Source organism: Vicugna pacos, chromosome 4 (assembly GCF_048564905.1).
Source record: "Vicugna pacos chromosome 4, VicPac4, whole genome shotgun sequence".
Taxonomy (NCBI): domain Eukaryota; kingdom Metazoa; phylum Chordata; class Mammalia; order Artiodactyla; family Camelidae; genus Vicugna; species Vicugna pacos.
In genome coordinates, this window is record NC_132990.1 from 69885001 (window position 1) to 69904660 (window position 19660).

Below are 19660 nucleotides of genomic sequence, written 5' to 3' on the forward strand. Positions count from 1 at the left end.
TCCCAAAATACTTATATGATCTCTTGAAAATAGATGAAGTTTTCTTCAAAACAAAACAATATACCTTTAGCTTGTCAATGTAAACAAAATATCATAATATGAGATGTTATGTTCTAACATAATTAGACTTGCTCAGAAACTACAAAAATACATAGGTGAAAATATCTTTCATGACCATCTGTTTAAAATGGAATTAATAAAGGGGTCACTTGATTCTTCAATCATAATTGCAAGATAATCCAATGCCATTGTCTGTAAGTCAATACAGAAGTGTGTTAATTAAAAGCTATTTGCACTCCATTTGCTATTGATTAGGAAAACATTCAATCTTTTCTAATAAGAGAAAAAGATTTGGTTCCTCAGAGACATATTAGGGAAGTGATCAGAATAATATCTATTTGAGAAATCACATATCAATGCAAAAGGTTTATGGAAAAGCACAATATTTTAAGGTCCCCGACCACAGTGATCACAATATATATTACTCAGTTTTCATGTCTATCTTTTAAAATACCAGTTTACTTCTCCATGAAAGTGAATCCATGTAAAAGTTAAAGCTCTCCATGTCACAAGATAAAAATGTAGTTAATTGTTCTGCAGTGAAGAATCAAAAAGGGAAAAAATTACAGGCCTATTCACAAACTACATTTAAATCCTAGAAATACCAGTTTGAAGTTATTAAAGTTAACAGATGTTATTTTTCAAAACACAAAACTAATAACAAAAGTAGGAATATTCAAAAGGTCACACCAAAAGCAGAGCTTCCCAAAATGGGTGGTACAGCAAAGTTAAAAATATCTGTACACTATCTCAGCCCTTCAAATGTCTTCTTGTTGACTTAAAAACTAGAATCAAATACTAGGAAGAAAACAATGATGCGTAGAGACTGTGACTAGTAGCATTCTGGAGTAATCCCTCCTGCAATACTTCACAGGGCTGCTGCCCTGGTGGGTCAGAGGAAGAAGCTGTTGCTTCTCTGTGGCCTAAAGGGCTGAAATCACACAAGGACTTGGCCCTCTTTTGACAGGAGGCCAGAGGGTGCTAATGGGGTGGCATGAAAAGTACTAGGTCTACAGGGAAAAACTAGCCAGCAGGATGTAAAGAGACAGCCAGATGTCCAACAAACCTCTAAAAGTGCACTGTGGGGGTGGGGTGGAGGACCTAAAAGAGAGGGCAATAGCTGTATTTCCGAAAACATACATATGACTTTGTCCAGAAAAAAATGTTATTTTAGGATCCAAAATTTGGTACTGAGACCCCCACCCATCCACCCAAAGTTCTAAGACATAGTGAAACAGAAGCTGGAAAAGCCACAAAATAATCTAAGGCTTATTCTTTTTCTTTCAGTTGTCACATGGTTAATACTCACTCTTCATCCAGAAAACTTCATACAGAAATTAAGTCCACATATAAATCTTTAGTATCAGGTCCTCTTTCTTGCAGTAGTTTGTTTCTTGGGAGCCACAAAATACCAATGGAAATAAAAATGGAATAAACCAAAGACTATTTTTTGTCACCATTTTCTGAGAAGATGAATGTCAGAAACCAAAATTTGCAGTATATTTTTCAGTTTAAAAAATAAGCTTGTCATTTATAGGTGGAAAAAGGAAGGTTTTTAAATCTCTTTAATCAACTATGTTAACAAGAAACTATATTAATAATTAACTTCTCATTTAAAAATGTATTTTTATTCATATATACAACATAAATTGAAAAAAGAGAAGGAAACACAGATGAAGAGAAAAATCAATCTATTTTAATCCACTGAAGGTAAAGATGACCAATGAATGCCATGGGGTCATTCAAGCCATGTTATTATCCTAAATGCTGCCTTCGTGGTAGGCACCATCAACAAAGTATCATCAACTAAATTCCTTCAACTGTCCTAAGACTAACTAGAGTGAGATTCCCAGATTATAACAGAATCATATACCAAGATAATACATGGATTATTTTTTACGATTCAAGCATAAAACTTTTGATTTCCTTTCTTTAAGGCCCTAAGCAAAACCAAACTTTGTGGGTCTTTAACACTCTCAAAAGCAGCATTAAAAAAAAAAAAAAAGGGCAATGCTTTTTAAAACCAAAGCCCAACCTATAAATTTCCATTCAATTAGCTCAAAGATCCAATCTGATAGTTAATAAAACTATGAAAGCCATTTTGTAAAAATTAACACAAAAGCTAAAAATAATTTGTATGAATTTTCTTAAAATGTCTATTTTGCACAGGAGGTTGAAATCTTCTTTCACATTGAGTTGATCATGATGCCATAATGTCACCAAAATATCGACATTGGAAACATCTGAGTTAAAAAAAGTCCAAATACAATCTGCTTTTCTCAAGCAACACAACACCCGCCTTACTAACAGTTTCAGCATGGCACATGTACAAAACCTAGCACCCTGCAGTTAAGCAAACCGCCTTTAAATTTTCTGTCTGGCAGCAATCCACTTGCGTGTCTGTATGTTTTTACAAGTACTCTATGTATTTCATTGCATCAGCTGCATTTCTTTAAGTTTTAAATGGTCTGGGAACATTTTATGAAATGTTCTATATCTTTATATGGAAAATAACATACACTGGAAAACTGTGCATCAGTCTAATATTTATATATCTATTTCTTTATCCACCATCCAATGCTATAATTGCTAATGTTCCAGAACTCCTCCTCACGTTCATACCCTCACCACCAAATGCAGCGTCACCAAACAGCTAACTTTCAGCACAAAAATCTGCAGGTGAGAGTACTACCACGGAAAAAAGTAACATAACAGCTTGTTTAGGCAATTTGAATGGCAATAAGAATACAGTTATCAGCATATGTCAAGTTTTTTCTCTAAGAATTGTCCCTCTGACAGAAAATTAAGAACATAATATAGTAATACATTATCCTTCTCTCTCATCAACTTTCTTCAGATTTAAGAAATTGAGCCTTACAAAATTAAAAATCAACTTCATCATCTCCCAGGAAAATACTTTTCAACAAAAATATTATATTTAAAATATCTTGCCAACAGGATGTATGGTATGGTAAGAGTCCATACATCGCTTAACCACGTAAGGCTAAAACAAGGGTTTGCATCATGTCAATTTGAAGAGCCCCTACCTTCTCATTCCAGCACCAAGACTGTGCGAGAGGCTGACCCCACACAGACACGTGTGCACCACTTCCTCTGGAGGTCACAAAAGCATTTCCATATTTAAAACAGACACTTTACAGTACAGTACTGGACTACCAACAACACAATCTCATTCAGGCACGGAACATGACCACGTTTAAAAGCCTATGTGTTCACAACAACAACAAAAAGATTTCAGAACAATGTCTTACTTTTTATTTTTAAAGAAAAGCTAATTTTCTTCAACCTCAATAGTCCATGTTTTCTGGTCTTTTGCTGTTACATACTTTTTAATCTTTAAGATATACCAGATTGCCACAGGATGTTTAATTAATAGAATAAGAGTTTGGGCAAGACTTACTGGAAAGGTACCATAAATTATTTTACACAGGCTCTAAAACCTTGAGTTCTGCCTTAGGCTTAAAGTTCCTAGAAAACGTGGTAGACAGATCTTTTACAACAGAAATGCAAAATAATTCATAAAAATACCGTGCTGACGTATGAGGGCTCATTTGTAGATCAGTAACTAATAAGTGTATACACACAAACACACACCTTACCAAATTATTTTCCTGTTTTTCTCTGTCATAACAATGACTGACTCCATTTGAAGGGTCAAGGCACGACACGAACTGATTATTGAAAAATACACTGCTTCATTTTCTATGAAAGGCGTAACTAATCAAATGTTACAATCTTCTATAACTGGAACACTTTTAGGAAGTTTTAGAGAAACTGCAAATGTAGCCATTAACAGGGGAACCTAAACTGCTTTCACTTTTAGCATGCTGGATACCAAGGCAGAAAACACGACATTTAATGCCTACTAAATTTATCCAGTCATTATCTCAAGGATATTTCAGTCAATACTGAACACATTTAAAGCTTACACTGATAAAAATCTGCCCTTTAAAAGCGAGACTTTAAAATTAGCTACAAACTATATAATCTCATTGTTCAATTTCATGGAGTTTAAGATACTGTCTTCTTCTCCCCCAAAACCATAAATGTTAATCCAAGCTGTAATCAGATTTAATTTTCCAGATGAGAAGATGGGAATATGCTGCAAACGGGTAGTAGTCCATTACACTGCTCTTTCCCTAACGACATTTTCAAATCTTACACTCTGAAAATGCAGACCCTCAGAAAATAGTCCAGAAGCTGTACATTTTGAGGACAGACTCAGTCTTTCTCAAAACACACCTAAAAATAAACTTTCTTTTAATCTTCAAGAAAAGTTAAATTTTTTTGTATGATGCAGAATTAAAGTTTCTTGATAGTATGATTGCAAACTGGACTGCACTAAAACTAATAAGGAGCTTTAAGGACAATACCTATTAAACCTGTTATAGCTATAAAAAGTCAGCTTCACTTGTTTTATATTAATAAAATATCTTAATCATTAGTTTAGCATTTTAATTAAATGTAGTGATTCTAGTAAATAATTTCACTTATGGTAGTTAAAATTTTGTTATTAAGAATATATTTTTGAAAGGAATGTTTCACATAGTTAAAAAAAAATGCTTTCCTTTTCCCTGACAATGAAACAAAATGTTTATGTTGTCTTTCCTTTAAAAATGTTTTTGAATTAAAAATTACTTGTTTCAAAAAGAAAATCATTGGTCCCAAAATGCAGATTTTATTCTGAAATTATAAAGAAGCATAATTCACTAATTTTTTCAAAAATCACTTTAAAGTACTTTAAATGAACACTTGGTTTGCATGTACAAATAGAATTTCTTACATTAAAAAAATCTATACTAGGCATTATTACTTTTTTGCTTTAAAACATGAATATTGTAAGACATAAAACTTTGAGTCATCACCAATTTTAAAACATGTTTCTGTTCTAGCCTTTTTCCTCAACACTGGTACTTAAAATACACTTAAATACTGCTTCATAGCAGCCAGCCTGATAACACAGGAACAGTTCACCATCTACACCTATAATAAAAACCCAAATAGCATTATTCAGTAAAGGAGAGCACAACCCACCTCAGTATGGCAAGCAATGGAACCATTCATGTGCCAGATTCCTCCTCAAACGAACATATTCTGCCTTTCAGATATATCCTGCTCCGATGTGACTATTTATGCATAAACAGCAGACACTGACCTATTGTTTTCAGTTGTTGGAGTTATGAATGTAGTACAGTTACCAATTAAGTGAATCAACAAGTACTAAATGCATCGGCTGTTCCACAAATAATGAGTCCATTGACATTATCCAGTAAAATCTAGCAAGTTTCATCTTTCTTTCTAGAGAATGCTGATAGATTGTGACCAGTAAATGCCACTACTTACTGATAATTTGAAACATTTTTCATAACTAATTTCATCTACAGAAGGAATATAAATCTGATCCTTAACCAAACTTATGCTGCATAAACCCAAAAATCAAACAGAAGTCAAATTCCAAAGGGAGCTTTAAAATGGAAAAGAGAGCCTAGGCTAGAGGGGAAAAAAAAGTCAAAGAATACATTCACTTACACTTACATTTTCCCCTACTGACTATCTTAGTTTTCAACTTTCATTATTATTTAAATATTTAGGTTTTTAAAAATTATTTCAAAGTTTGGAACTAATTTGTAAAGACAATCAAACTGATGTACATATCGACGAAGGTTTTTAATGGTTATAATCTCAGGGTTCTATTTAATTTCTCTGTGAGTTAAGATTTGTTTTACCTCATTTTTTTCTGAATGAGTGCCATAAATATCAAATTTTTGTTCCAGTATAATTACTTCAGACTTAACCTAAATGACAGCTGTGCCATTTATGTACTACAAAAGTGACATCACTGCATATGGTCTTCATAAATAGATACATCCCATTTGTCAAATTTGGTGAAAAGACATAACTTTATTATTTACTCAAATACAACTACTGATTGAGTACCCACTACGTGACATGCACTGTAATGGGCATTTTACATAAAGCATCTAATTTTATCTTTCTGACAAAGCTATGATACTGGGATCATCATAATCAATTTGATCATTGCTAAAGAAAGCAATAGGTTAACACCCATCCAAAATTAGAAAATTAATATCTATACATGGTACAAATACTCTGATGTGACTGGTCCATTTGATGAATAAGCCACAGTCTTTGCTCTCCAGGAGTTTACGGTCTAACTCTAATGAAGAATACAAGGAATTAAACAAGTGATCACTACAGGGCTCGGTAAATGCCATGCTAGAGATTAACAGAGGGGTACTGAGCCTAGTCCTGGCCAAGACAGAAAAAGCTTCAGGGAGGAAGTGGCAGAGCCAGGTGGAGTCCAAGACTTCACCAGGGTTCATCTCATACTACCATGGGCCCCTTCTGAACAGTCTACGGGACAGTGAATAAGTATTTTGTGAGTCCAGGGCCCATGTTTTACTTAGCTTTGCCTCCTACAAAATGTCATGCCTGTTATTAATACCCAACAGAAATTTTGGCATCATAGAATAAATAGAATAAAATAAAACTTTTAAATACCCTGTCTCTCCAAACAGATAAAATAAAAGACCAATTTCGAAATACTGCATTGAAAAGAAGCCTTTGAATGCTACAGGCTTCCTAAAGACACACTAGCATATAATAAGCACACAATAAATATTAGTTGTTGTTACATTATTAACCCCAGTGGAGAAATAAGCAAGCACTATAAATTAGACGGCTACAGATGTATAGGTGTGCCTCAAATTGGAAATACATGTGTTCCTGAAATAAACTTTTATAAACCCAATTAAAATTTTCCCATTGCTTGCCATTACTTACTTAGAAATGTAGTAACTTTATCAGAAACTGATTTTCTCTTCATTGTCAGTGGTTCAAAAATCCTTAGCTACAGTTTATTTGCCTCCTGGCATCTGTTTGCTAATGATCTGTAAACATCAAATGCACTAGGGACTCTCCCAGATTTACTGAAACCCTGAGGTGAATCTTTGTGTAAATTGAAGGACCTTTCCGCTAATTCTTTCACTTTCTAAGTCTGCATTCTGGGTTTCAGAAACAGCGTTCCATTAAGGATTTCTGCAGTAATAATTAGAATACTATCAGCTACCACTTACTGAATGCCTAGGTATACCAGTTGTTGCCATGGGTAGTTTATTTTATTATCTTATTTAAGCCTAACAACAATCCAGACAGGTAAGTATTCTTATTTTATAGATAAGAAAAGTGAGGTTTACTAAGAACAAATTCAGAGTTAAGTAACAGAGCCGGGATTCAGTCTGGAACCATCAGACTCCTAAGAATCTAATACTGGCTTTCTGTTTTTGGCTTTATTTATTTATATCCTCCTGTTGATCTGTATTCTCATCATTATTGTGACTCAACAATAAGAATACATCTGGACAAATAACTAAAACATGTTGTCATGAAACAGGCCTTAGCATATTATGAATGAGAGCTTTCCAATTTCTCTATTTCAATTTCTTTGCCAAGTTCAAGATATAAATAAAATGGTTCCAAAGTAACTAGCACTCAATTCAACTGGTAAATACAATATTTATCAGATAAATTCATATTAAAAACTAAAGAGTAATTTTGAAGACTAGAAGTTATCCTTGAATCATCTATGAAAAAAAGTCATTTGCCAAACAACAAATAAGAACATAGAGAAAATGTGTATTTAAGTACCTCTAAACTACACTGAGAACTAAGGCCAAACTAGTATATACAGTATACATAAAGCTGACACTCCAGCAAGGGGCATATATTATACCCATCAACCAGGCCTTCTTATATCAAAATTCTGCCTCTCCAGAGAGACAAGCCATTGCCTAGTTGTTATCTGTATCATTTAAGAAGCAGTGGCTACATCCTTTATCACTTTCATGTATGTGCATGGTAAAATAAACATAACGTAAAATTTGCCATTTTGACCATTAAGTGTACAATTCAGTGGCATTAAGTATATTCACATTATTGTACAACAATCACCACCATCCAGTCCCAAAACTCTTCATCTTCACCAACTGAAACTCTGAACCCATCAAATAACCTCCCATCGTCCCCACCCCTCAGGCCCTGACAACCATTTTCTGCCCCTATGAATTTAACTACTCTAGGTACCTCATGTAAGTGGAGTCATACAATACTTGTCCTTTTGTGATTGGCTTACTTCACCTGGCAAAATGTCTGCAAGGCTCATCCATGTTGTAGCGTACATCAGAACTTTTTTAAGGCTGAATAATATTCCATTGTATGTACATGCCACATTTTGTGTATCCATTTATCTATCTATGGACATTTGAGTTTCTTCTGTCTTCTGGCTATCATGAATAATGCTGCTAGGGCCATGGGTGTACAGATACTTGTTGGAATCTCTGCTTTCACTTCTTTTGGGTGTTTATCCAGAAGTGGAATTGCTGGAGACTGTGGTAATATTACGTTTAATTTTTTTGAGCACCTATTCCACCTTGAACATGTTTCAAGACCTTTATGTTATAAATCCAGAATCCTTAGCCTGGCCATTAAGACCAACACACCCAATTTCATCCCTGTTTCTTTAAAAATAATCCCCAAATCTAAAGCCTGAGCAATTCACTTTCCCAAAAAACTTGACATGTTTTGCTCATCTTGCTCCTCTTCCCACATCTAAATCAGACCCTTCCAAAACATGCTCTTAGGCATCAGAATTTATAAATGTGGCCAAGTGTATATTCTTATATGAATTAACATTCAATCACACTAGCACTTAAAAAAACAATGAAAGAGACAAAGAGCCATGTCCTCCATCAAAAGTGCAATGAATTTTGACTGTAGCTGGCAAAGAAACAGCAAAGCTGGCACACGCTCCCCAGCTCAGGAAGCCCCTTCACTGGCTTTCTAGCACTTATGGTCAGCCAGCTGCAAATTCTCAACCCCTTCTAAGTTCCCTTCACATTTTGACATCCTTACTGCGGCTATATGCTGGCTTCCTCTAGAGCCCTCTCAAGTGCTGACTGTTTCCTCTCCACCCCTCTCCTCCCACTGGTGGGGTAGGGAGCCTCTGTTCCTTGTTGTCACTTCCAGATCATTCTCCGTCATTTTCCAAAATCCCAGACTTCAACCTCAAGTCACCAGACTACACTCCCCTCCCAACTCTGCTGCTGTCATCATCTAATCCCAGGGTCACCCCTTATTCCTTAAGTCTTAGGAATCCTGTTGCACTGCCACTCACTCCACCACTACTCCCACCACAATCTTACTGAGTTTGCTACATTTTCACATGGATGATCCCTCTAAATTCCTGAATTCCTGATTCCTTGCTCTCCTCCCCATCAAGGATCTTGTCCTCTATTCAATCTCAGCTACTCACTCCTGTGGTCATACCCAAACTCTATAGTTACCAGTAACTGAAACTCCCTCAATAATCACAATTTTAAGCACCTCTGTCTCCAACCATGACCTACCTCCTTCCCTTCTAGTTGATGCCCTATGATATCCCAACTGCATCCTTCAATCCCATAGGGACACACACTCTAACAGTCTTTACTGCCCTTCATCCACCTCAGGTCTACACTATCCTCCTTACCTAACTTAAATTCTACTTTGTAACTGTGCCTTTACAAACACCCTTGACTCCTTTGTGCCTCTCTTACTTTGTCGGTCCCACTTGGCAAAAATCACAATCCTTGTTAAATTCAGCTAGCTACCTGCACCCCATACCTGACTGTGGTTGGAGAAAAACACACAACTATGCTGACTGATCTAACTTCAAATTTGGATTGTTACTGTAAGTGAACTTTGATGTGACTTAGTAATCACATCACATTTTCCTTAAGTTATTTACTCTCTCACTCTCCTTAGTGATTATTTCATACTTTCTCCTTTCCCATCAAACTTCCAATTTCTCTGTGCTCAACTGCCACTAATTATCTTATATTCGTCCCTTTACTGAGAAAACCAAGCAATCAGAAGAGAACTCTCGCAAGCCTCTACCACCACTTCTACCACTTATTATCATCTCTGACTCCACAGACTCTGCCTTCATCCTATTAATGTAAAGAACTATCCATGCCCCTCGCAAAGGCCCCTCCTCTACTTTGAACTAAGATCCCATCCCCTCTCACCAACTCCGACATTGCTCCATCAATTCTCTTGTTCTATTAATTTTACCTCTCTACTGGATCTCTCCCATCAGCATGCAAACATAGTCTTATTTCTGTAAATATTTTTAAAAGGTCAGGCCCACCTCCCCACCATGGCTATCACCCCATTTTTCTCATTCTTTTTAAAGTTATATTCTTTGAAAGAGTATCTATACTCACTGTCACCAATTCCTCTCCTACTCTCATGAACCCATGCCAACCAAGCTTTCACTCCCCACTTCTCTGAAACTATTCATGTACCAATGACATTAACATCAATTATTAATCCTCAGTCCTCATCTTACTTGATCTTTAGCACCATCTGATGTACTTGATTGTTTCCTCCTCCTTAAACCAGTTTCTTTATTCATGTGGCTTCCAGAGCATCCCATTTCCCTGTCTCACTGCTTCTCCTTGGGCTCCTTGCTGACCTCTTCCTATCAAAGAGCCCCAGAGTTTAGTTCTTCGACTTCTTTATTTTTCCTTCTTGATATGCTCCTTTGTTGGTGTCTTTCAGTTTCATCACTTCAAATACAAATATGCACTGTCAGCTTAATATTTCTCCAGCTCAGACCTCTCCCAGTTCCAGACTCATTTATCTAACTGTCTACTCAACGTCTCCACTTGGATGTCTAATAGACATCTCAAATTTAACATGTCCAAAACTGAACTCCTGATCCTTCTCTCACATTTCAGAACCAATCTGTCAGCCAATCTTGTCAACTAAATCTTCAAAATATATTCAAATTCTGACCACTGTTCTCCACCTCCACCACTCCCACTCTGGCCTAAGTCCCTATCATTTGGATTACTACAATAGGCTTCTAAAAGGTTTCGGGGCTTCTGCCTCTGATTCCCTATAGAGTTTTCTCAAAACAGCTGCCACGGTAATTCTGTCAAACTTAAGTCAGGTCCTCCTATGTCTTCCCTTCCCCAGCAATTCTCTGACCTCACTTCCTACTACTCTCCCTTCTGATTCTGTTCCAGCCACACTGGTCTCCTTGCTGTCCTCAAACATGCAAGCCATGCCTCCACTTCATGACCTTTGCCCTTGCCATTCACTGTCTCAGATAAACATTAAGGAACAGGGCCGGTGTTATTTTTCTCTTTAGCACATTTACCATCCAGCATACTACACTTTCTTACTATCTGTTTTTTCCTACTAGTACATATGCCTTATACTGGAAGGGATTTTTGCCCTTTTTGTTCATTACTATCTTCCCAGAACCTAGCAAATAAATACTGAATGAATGAAAGAAGGAAGGAAGGAAGGGAGCAAAAATTCAACCATCCCTTATGGCAAATAATTTGGCAATATGTTTCCAGAGCACACGTGTGTATATACACACATAATGTATTATTTATATCACACATGCTCTATATATTATATATGTTATTATTATATTATGTTACTATTACTGTTTGTTGCTACTATTTTTACATTACTATTATGATACCTATTACAGTCTTCTATGGGCCCTCCAGTATGAGAGAGGCTAGAAAGCTAAAAACTATTTTTTAAAGGAACTTGCAACTAGGATACCAGGTGTGATTTAGGTTCTGCCAATCAGATCCACCTGGTGAGACTTGAAATCAGCACAGGCAAGAGGGGAGCCAGGAGGTAACATGAGGAATCTATTTTTCTGATGCAGAACTAGCAGGAATAGTATGATGGCTCTGGAGGCAACAACTGTGATGGAGACTTCCTGAGCCCAGATGGCAAAGGTGGGAATATCTTGGGGCTGACATTTGGGGTGGCAGCTTCCAGATTCCCCCAGCTTCCTGACATAGCAGAGGTAGTAGTTCTGTTGGGGTGCTACTTCTGCAGTGTTACTCTGAAAGTTATTCCTGGAGATTCAGCCTAAAACCTGTTGTCCCACCTTTCCCAATTATTCTGTAAGACTGAGTTATCTGTATTCAACCCTTTTTCTGATAGAGAAGTTTCTCCTATCTCCAGCTGGACTTTAATTGATACACAACTTGTGCATACCTCTCTCCTGTATTTCTCACACTGCACTATAATCTTCCATTTACTTGCTGACCTTCGTACCTAACCCTAGCTTTTTTGACAGAACCACCTTTATCTATCTTTGTATCTTCTATATCTAGAACAGTATCTGACTCATACTGCACAATCATTTTTTAGTAAGCTCTTAGACAGTTGCAATAGCCATTATCACATGAGAAAGATCTGACATGAATATTAAAGAGCTGGATTGGGAATCAGCAGGCCTAGATTCTGCCACACAAAATTGTGAATAATTCTCTCCACCTGAATTCTCTCAAATAGAAACTGAAAGTGTTTACTAAATGAGTTTTCTTGACTCTAAAATTCTATGATTCTATGATCTAAAATCCTTAGACAATTCATTGCTTTGGTAAGACATCCATGTCTCTAAGTATCATTTAAAGCAAAGTGGCCCTGAAGAAAGCACTTCTTTCTGGTCTTCCCTGTGGCAAACCACCCTACAGAGTTAACAAGACTTTCACAAAAGACAGAAAACAATTTTAAAATCCTTTCAATAAAGTATAATTCTAAATTTAAGCAGCAGTGGCTACTTAAATATCATTCTATGTATGCCTTTTGGTGTTCTTGTTGTTGTTGTTGTTTGTAGAGGAGGTAATTAGGTTCATTTACTTATTTACCTTAATGGAGGTATTGGGAATTGTACCCAGGACCTCGTGCATGCTAAGCATGCACTCTACCACTTAGCTACACTCTCCTCCACTACTTATGCCTTTTAAATGAAGGATTTAGGAAGTCTGAACCCTGAAATACATATTTCCCACTAAGAAGCAATTAACTCAATAAATGTCCTAAACTAGACCTACATACTTGACATAACAATGAGAATTTTAAAGACTCCATTTGTCCTCTCTGCCTGGCTCCATGCCTTTATTTCCATGGTTTCACTTCACAATGTGGAGGAGTTTCCTCCCTCTTGCCATTATTATAAAACTTGCATTCTGTAAAGGCCCAGCCTCCATTTCAAGAACCAACAAAATCTTGTAGGAGATAACAGGATTCTTGGCTTGGAATAATTCTATGATCTCTCCTCCTCAATTTGCATTTCTTCAGTAGTCTTATAAATACCATCAAGTATGTGCTTTCATGTTACAAGGCAACTCCCTCCTGGGAGGAATTCATCAAGGTTTCCCTAGCTTCTGGGCTCTGCAGTCATGCTGAGGGCATGCCTCAGTGGAGCTAGGTGAGGAAGCAGCCTTGAGAAGTAGGGCATACAGGAAACATGGGTTGTTAGGGGTTGGGGTAGAAGGGCAGTTAAGTAGGCACCAGAGGCTGGTACATAAGGGGAAAGAGGAGGGGAGGGAAGAAAAAAAAGCCAGATCCCGCAGTGCCTAAAGCTAACCACTGTCAAAGTTTCAGTAACTTCTTCCAGCTCTTCTCCAAGCCTGAATAAACTAGGATTCTCAGAGAATTAGCTTGTTTCAGGGTACACTGCAATAAAGGTGCAACAGCAAAAGTTGTCATCTTATTGCCTCTCTAAGACTTGCTCACATAGTTCCTCACATATATATCTCTGAATAAATAAGCAACTCATCTCTGAGAATAGGAATGAGGCCTTGTCAGGGTTGGTTCTTCCCAGCTGCAATCTAGGGGTTACTGAGCTCCCAGGATGCAGCAAACACAGACTGCAGAGTGCTATCTCAAGACACTGATCACACCCTTCTCCCTATATATCCTAGTCAGCACAAACCAGCCCTGCACCCCACTGCACCACCACAGCCCCGTTCTATGACTACACAGTCCAGGTGGCTTTCCTTCCTCCAGTATCTCACCCTGTGAAGACAACCCATATACGCTGCCCCAGTAGCTCAACAAACACAGCCAAGTCCAGCTATGTTCCTTTCTGGGGCCCCTTGGCACCTACAGGATTTTGCAAATCATGAACAGCAAGGTGAACCCTGTGCTTGAGAGAAGAAAGCTGAAGACTCTCCAGGCTAATGCAGCTGGTTGGAAAGGTCACCCCAGACTATGACTTGAAGAGCTGGTACAGGTAGTGACAGGACTGAATTTCAATACCAGCTCTTCTACTAATTAGCTGTGTGACCCCGTGATGGTTAGTTAACCTTTCTGTGCTGGGTTTTCTCAATTGTAAAATGGAGATTAAGACAGCATTTATTTTATAGGACTGCTATGACATAGTAAATGAGATAGTACATTTATAGAAGTTGAACTAACACCTGGCATGTGGCAATCTATCAGCATATTTTGGGCATTATTATTATCTTTGATATTATTTTCCCTAATAGTGTGGCAAGTAAGAGAATGAGCACTAAAGTCAGTCCAAAATTAGACTCTTGATTCACCTACTTATCAGCTGGATCCTGGACAAATTAGCTCTTCTGAGCCTCAGTGTTCTGAGCTGTAAATTGGGCAAAATAATGTCTGCCTTATTGAATTTTTAGGATTAAATAAAATAATAGATGCAAAGCACTTGAACAATGACCAGCACCTAGTGGATTCCTAATACTCTTTTTCCTCCTAAGACCACCTATATGGAGAAGGCATACAAAAACAACAAACAGCTTCTGAAGTAACCTCTTCCGTTCCTCTGACTGTGACCTTCTGCTTCCACAGCACTGGAGTCTTTATGAAAGCTCTATTTTCAAGCTGTACTTAAAATCCTGACCTTTCCCAGTCAACCCTGCTGTATTGTTGGCTCCCATTCCTTTCCAAGTGAGATGCCCAATCTTTGACATTTGTCCTGTTACCCTGGTTAGCCCAGATAGGAGCTGTTACTAATTCACACTGGGCTCCTAGCCTGTCCTTGCACCCAGATGCCCATCATCGGTGCTCCCCAAGAAGGTTTAATCTTGGGGATCAGTAAAGTGAGGTTGTCAAATTACCCTGACATTTCCCTTCCCGAGTGAAAAAAGGGGTCCAGTGGACAGTGGGTCATTCATTTCAAGATTTTTTTTTACACTCACTCCTGGTGGTGTGTTACACACTAAGAGGGCATCAGAGAGACATGATCTGTGGTCTCTCCTTGGTAAAACACAACAAATACTCTCTTGAAATGGCCCAGATATAACAGAAATTAGGCTGGTTTTGAAAGGAAGGGTGAGTAGGTGAATTAAGGACCCTCATACCTTACTGAGAAAGTAGTAGCCTCTGCTAGAGAATTGTATCTGCTCCCCTATTTCACATCAACATATTCTGGAGTTATCTAGGTTTGTTATCAATTTGAACTGGAACTCTTTTATCTTTCTTGTTTGAAGCCTTTACAACACCTTGTTAAACAATCAACCTGGCTTCTCCTTCCCCCTCACAGCCTCGAAAACTGAAGGCATTTTCCAAAGAGAAGGGACACCAGACCCCTGAAAGATGCCAGAAAGGGGTTGCAAAGAGGTGCTGAAGTTTTACAATCTTTTAACTGCTGTCTGTCCCCCAACCCCTTATCAAATTAGCAAAGATTCAAAGTATGGGAAATATCTGGAGATTGAAGATCTGGGGTGGGGGGGTGGAGCACTCTCATATACTTGGTAATTAGCAGTGTGGTTGGATGGAAAGTATTTAGTATAATTTTCACCAGCACAAAATGAATCAATTTTAAATGTCCATGTCTTTTAAACCACCAGTTTTACTAGGAAAGCATCCATGGAATTCATAGAGGTCACTGTCTTCTACATAGAAGTTCATTACAGTGTTGTTCAAAGTACTGAAAATATGAAACCAGGCCAAATAATCAGCAGGGCAACAGTAAAACAAACTATGGTAAATCTATGCAACAGAATATTATAAAGTCATTAGCTGAGTGATTGAAGAGGATGTGGAGCAACTGGAACGCCCATATATTGTTAGGAACAATAAATTGGTACAACCACTTTAGAAATTACTTGATAATATTTAACAAAGCTAAACAAACATACACCCATGTTACAACCCAGCAATTCCACTCTTTGGTATACAGCCAAGAGAAACAAGTGTATATGTTTACCAAAAGACACAAAGAATATTCAATGGTAGATTTATTGCTAGTAGTAAAACAAAAGTGTCAATCAACAGAAGGATGGATAAATGGTGGTATATTCCCACAGTGGAATACTATAAACCAATTAGAAAGAATGAACTACACGCAACAACATGGACAAATTTTGATCAAAAGAAACTGTATGATCCAATTAATATGAAGTTCAAAAACAAGACTAATAATATACAGTGATAACAATCAAAACAGTAGTTGCCTATGGGGGCAGGAGAAGAAAGCATACTGACTAGGAGGACACACAAGGGAACCTTCTATAGTGCCACAATTTCTGTTTTTTTCCTCCAGCTTTACTGTGGTATAAATGACAAATAAAAATTGTATATATTTAAGGTACAATTTGATGTTTTGATATACGTATATACTGTGAAATAATCAATCAAGGTAAGTAATATACATCACCTCACATAGTTACCTTTTGCGTGTATGGTGAGAACACTTAAGATACCCTCTTGGTAAATTTCAACCACATACACAGTTCAGTATTGTTAACTATAGTCACACTGCTCTACCATAATTAAACTTGATCTCAGTAGGGGTTACACAAGCATATACATATATCAAGCTGTACACTTAACTTTGTGGATTTACTTCTTCACTAAACTGCAATACATTTTTAAAAATAGTGATTTAGAACAATATATAAATGACATGAAAAGGTATCCTTTTAAATAATTTTTAATTGGATGTCTGAAATACTTTTATATTGACCGCCACAGAGATTTAACAAATATTAACTTTTATAATGTGACTTTGGTATATTTTATATATTACATAATTCATCCATTTTAAGTGTATAATTCAATGATTATTAAGAAATTTACCAAGTTGTACAACCATCACTATAAATCAGTTTTAGAACATTTTCATCATCCTAATGAAATCTCTCATGCCCCTTTACTGTTCATCTATTTTCCTACTCCTGTTCCAAACAACCATTAATCTATCTGTCCCTCTAGATTTGCTTTTACTGGACATTCATTTAAATGGGATCATGCAATGTGTGGTCTCTGCATCTTGCTTCTTTCACTTCACATGTTTTTCAAGTTCATCCATGTCATGGCATGTACCAGTAGTTTGTTGGTTTTTATAGCTGAATAGTTTCCCATTATATAAATACATATTTTGTCCATCGATTCACCAGCTGATAGACAGAAATACTAACTTTTTGTGACACTTCTATTTACCAATATAGCTAAAGCACCACCTTCCATCCTCATCCAATTCTCCTCCTCCCCTTCGTAGAAGTCACTGTCTTGAGGTTGGCATACAGCCTTCCCCTTCATGCTTTTATACTTTTAATACATATGTATGCACCTATTACAAAATATAGAGTTGTTTTGTGTTTTTAACACTTCCATATCTAGTTTACTGTATATGATATCTTTCAAGTTGCTTTTTTTTTTACTCACAATTATATTTTTGAGATTTGTTTATTCCATTTCAAGTAGATTGGATTCATTCATTTTAATTACTATAAAATTCACCAATTATGAATAAGACAAGTTATCCATTCCCCCTACTGATGGCCATTTAAGTTTTCAAAATTTTTCTACTACAAAAAAAAAAAACAATGCTATAAACATTCTTAATTATGTCTCCTTATGCACATGTGGAAATTTCTCTACATTATTTACTTAAAAGTGACACTGCTGGTTCCTAGGTTATGACCACCCTGCACTTCACTAGGTATTGCCAAAGCACTTAAGAGCTTTTGTTCCCCCACATTCTCACCAATACTTGGTATTACTCAGCTTTAAAATTTTTCTGCCACTCTCACATATGAAATAGTATCTCATGGTTGTGATTTGTATTTCCTTGATTTTTAGTGATATATTCTTTTCATATGATTATGACTTTTTCTTTTGTGACTTGCTATTTAATATTTTTGCCCATTTTTCTACTCATTTTGAAAAAGTTCCTTATGCAGTCTGGATCCCAAGCCTTGCAAAATCTTGCCTTCAATCTGATCGTTTTCTTTTTGTTTTGTTTAGTTTCTTTTGCCATTCCAAAATTTTAAATTTTTGGGTAGTCAAGTCAAATCTTTTCCATTATGATTTGTGCTTTTCCATATGTTATTCAAGAAATCCTTTCCAATCCATGCCTTTAAAAATATTCTCATATTTCTTTGAAAAGTTATGAACTTCTGCTTTTTAATGTAGTTCTTTAACCCAGCTATAATTTATTTTTAGAATGGTGTGAGCAGGAAACTTGTTTCAAATGGACAACCATCTGTCTCTCAAATACAACTGTCTGGTGACAGCCATTTTACTCCTAATTCCTAAGGGCAGCTGGCAAAGCCCTACTCATCCAAAAAAAGAAATGCTTAGAGAAAGGATTTGATATTTCCTAATTCCTTTAAATATGACAAGTCATAGCTAGTGATATTTAGTAGGACAGAATATTCCAGAATATATTGGGTCAATTTTTCCTAGACCAGAAGAAAAAGATCTGTTTAACTTTTGTCCAACAAAAGCACAAAGACTCCAAACAGATAACTGGACTATCTAGCAAGTAAAAATATTTGCCCAAAGCAAAGTGGTCAAATATTTCTACTAGCTTTCTTTTATGAATCATGATATACCAAGTTTTAAGAACATTTCACAGGGACACAAATTCAAACTTTAACTAGCCCTCAAACTTCACAAACTCATAGCTTCCCTCTCCTTTCCAAAGCTTAGATTTAGAAAAGAGTCACTAGGTAAATGCCTATCTCACTAATTACAATGTTAAGAGAAAAGAAATGCCTCACTTGATACTGCTGCAATCATCTCTAAATCACTCACAGTGAGATTCCTACATAAACAAAAATTATTTCACTGATACAAATTTTCAAGTAACTCTTTTGGAGATTTTTATATCTACATTTACTACCACATTTTACATTGTGTGGTAAACACAATAATTTACATAATATAGCTAGTATCAAGCAGCTAAATTGGAATTCTTTGTTCTCTTGAAAAAGGGAAAGAACACCATTTTAGTTAATGATATGTTTCTGAATGACATTATAAGGCATTCTTAAGGAGGTACATAATACAGACATTGATAATTTACTAAATAAATTCACTGTGATCAATTCTTTTATAAAAACTCACAGGAACCGTTAGTGAAAGCAAATGTTAATTTAATATTTTTTACCCTTCCTTCTCCTGCCATCTATTAGAGCTTAACTTATTGAGAATATAATTTTTAACAGTATTTCTTTGCAAATACTATACTGCAACTGCTGTATAATTACCTTTTAGGCTGCAAATTTTCAGCATTCTACATACTTTATAGTATATTTTACATCTACTTAAAAATGTAAACTCAATGGTCAAGAAAACAAAAAAGGTATTCTTTGGCTTAAAAAATTCATTAAGCATAATAAATTCAATTAGACACTGTATGAGGTTTTCCTCAAAGCCATACAATAATAATACAAGTATTGTATTGTTCAAATATTCTCATTGTTGTACAGGTTGT

General features: G+C 36.3%; 1 protein-coding gene across 4 annotated transcripts in view; it reads right to left on the bottom strand.

Annotated features, from left to right (window-relative positions):
- DENND1A (DENN domain containing 1A) overlaps window positions 1–19660 on the bottom strand; it is a 476944-nt gene that overhangs the window by 359707 nt on the left and 97577 nt on the right. The gene's annotated exons all lie outside the window — the stretch shown is intronic.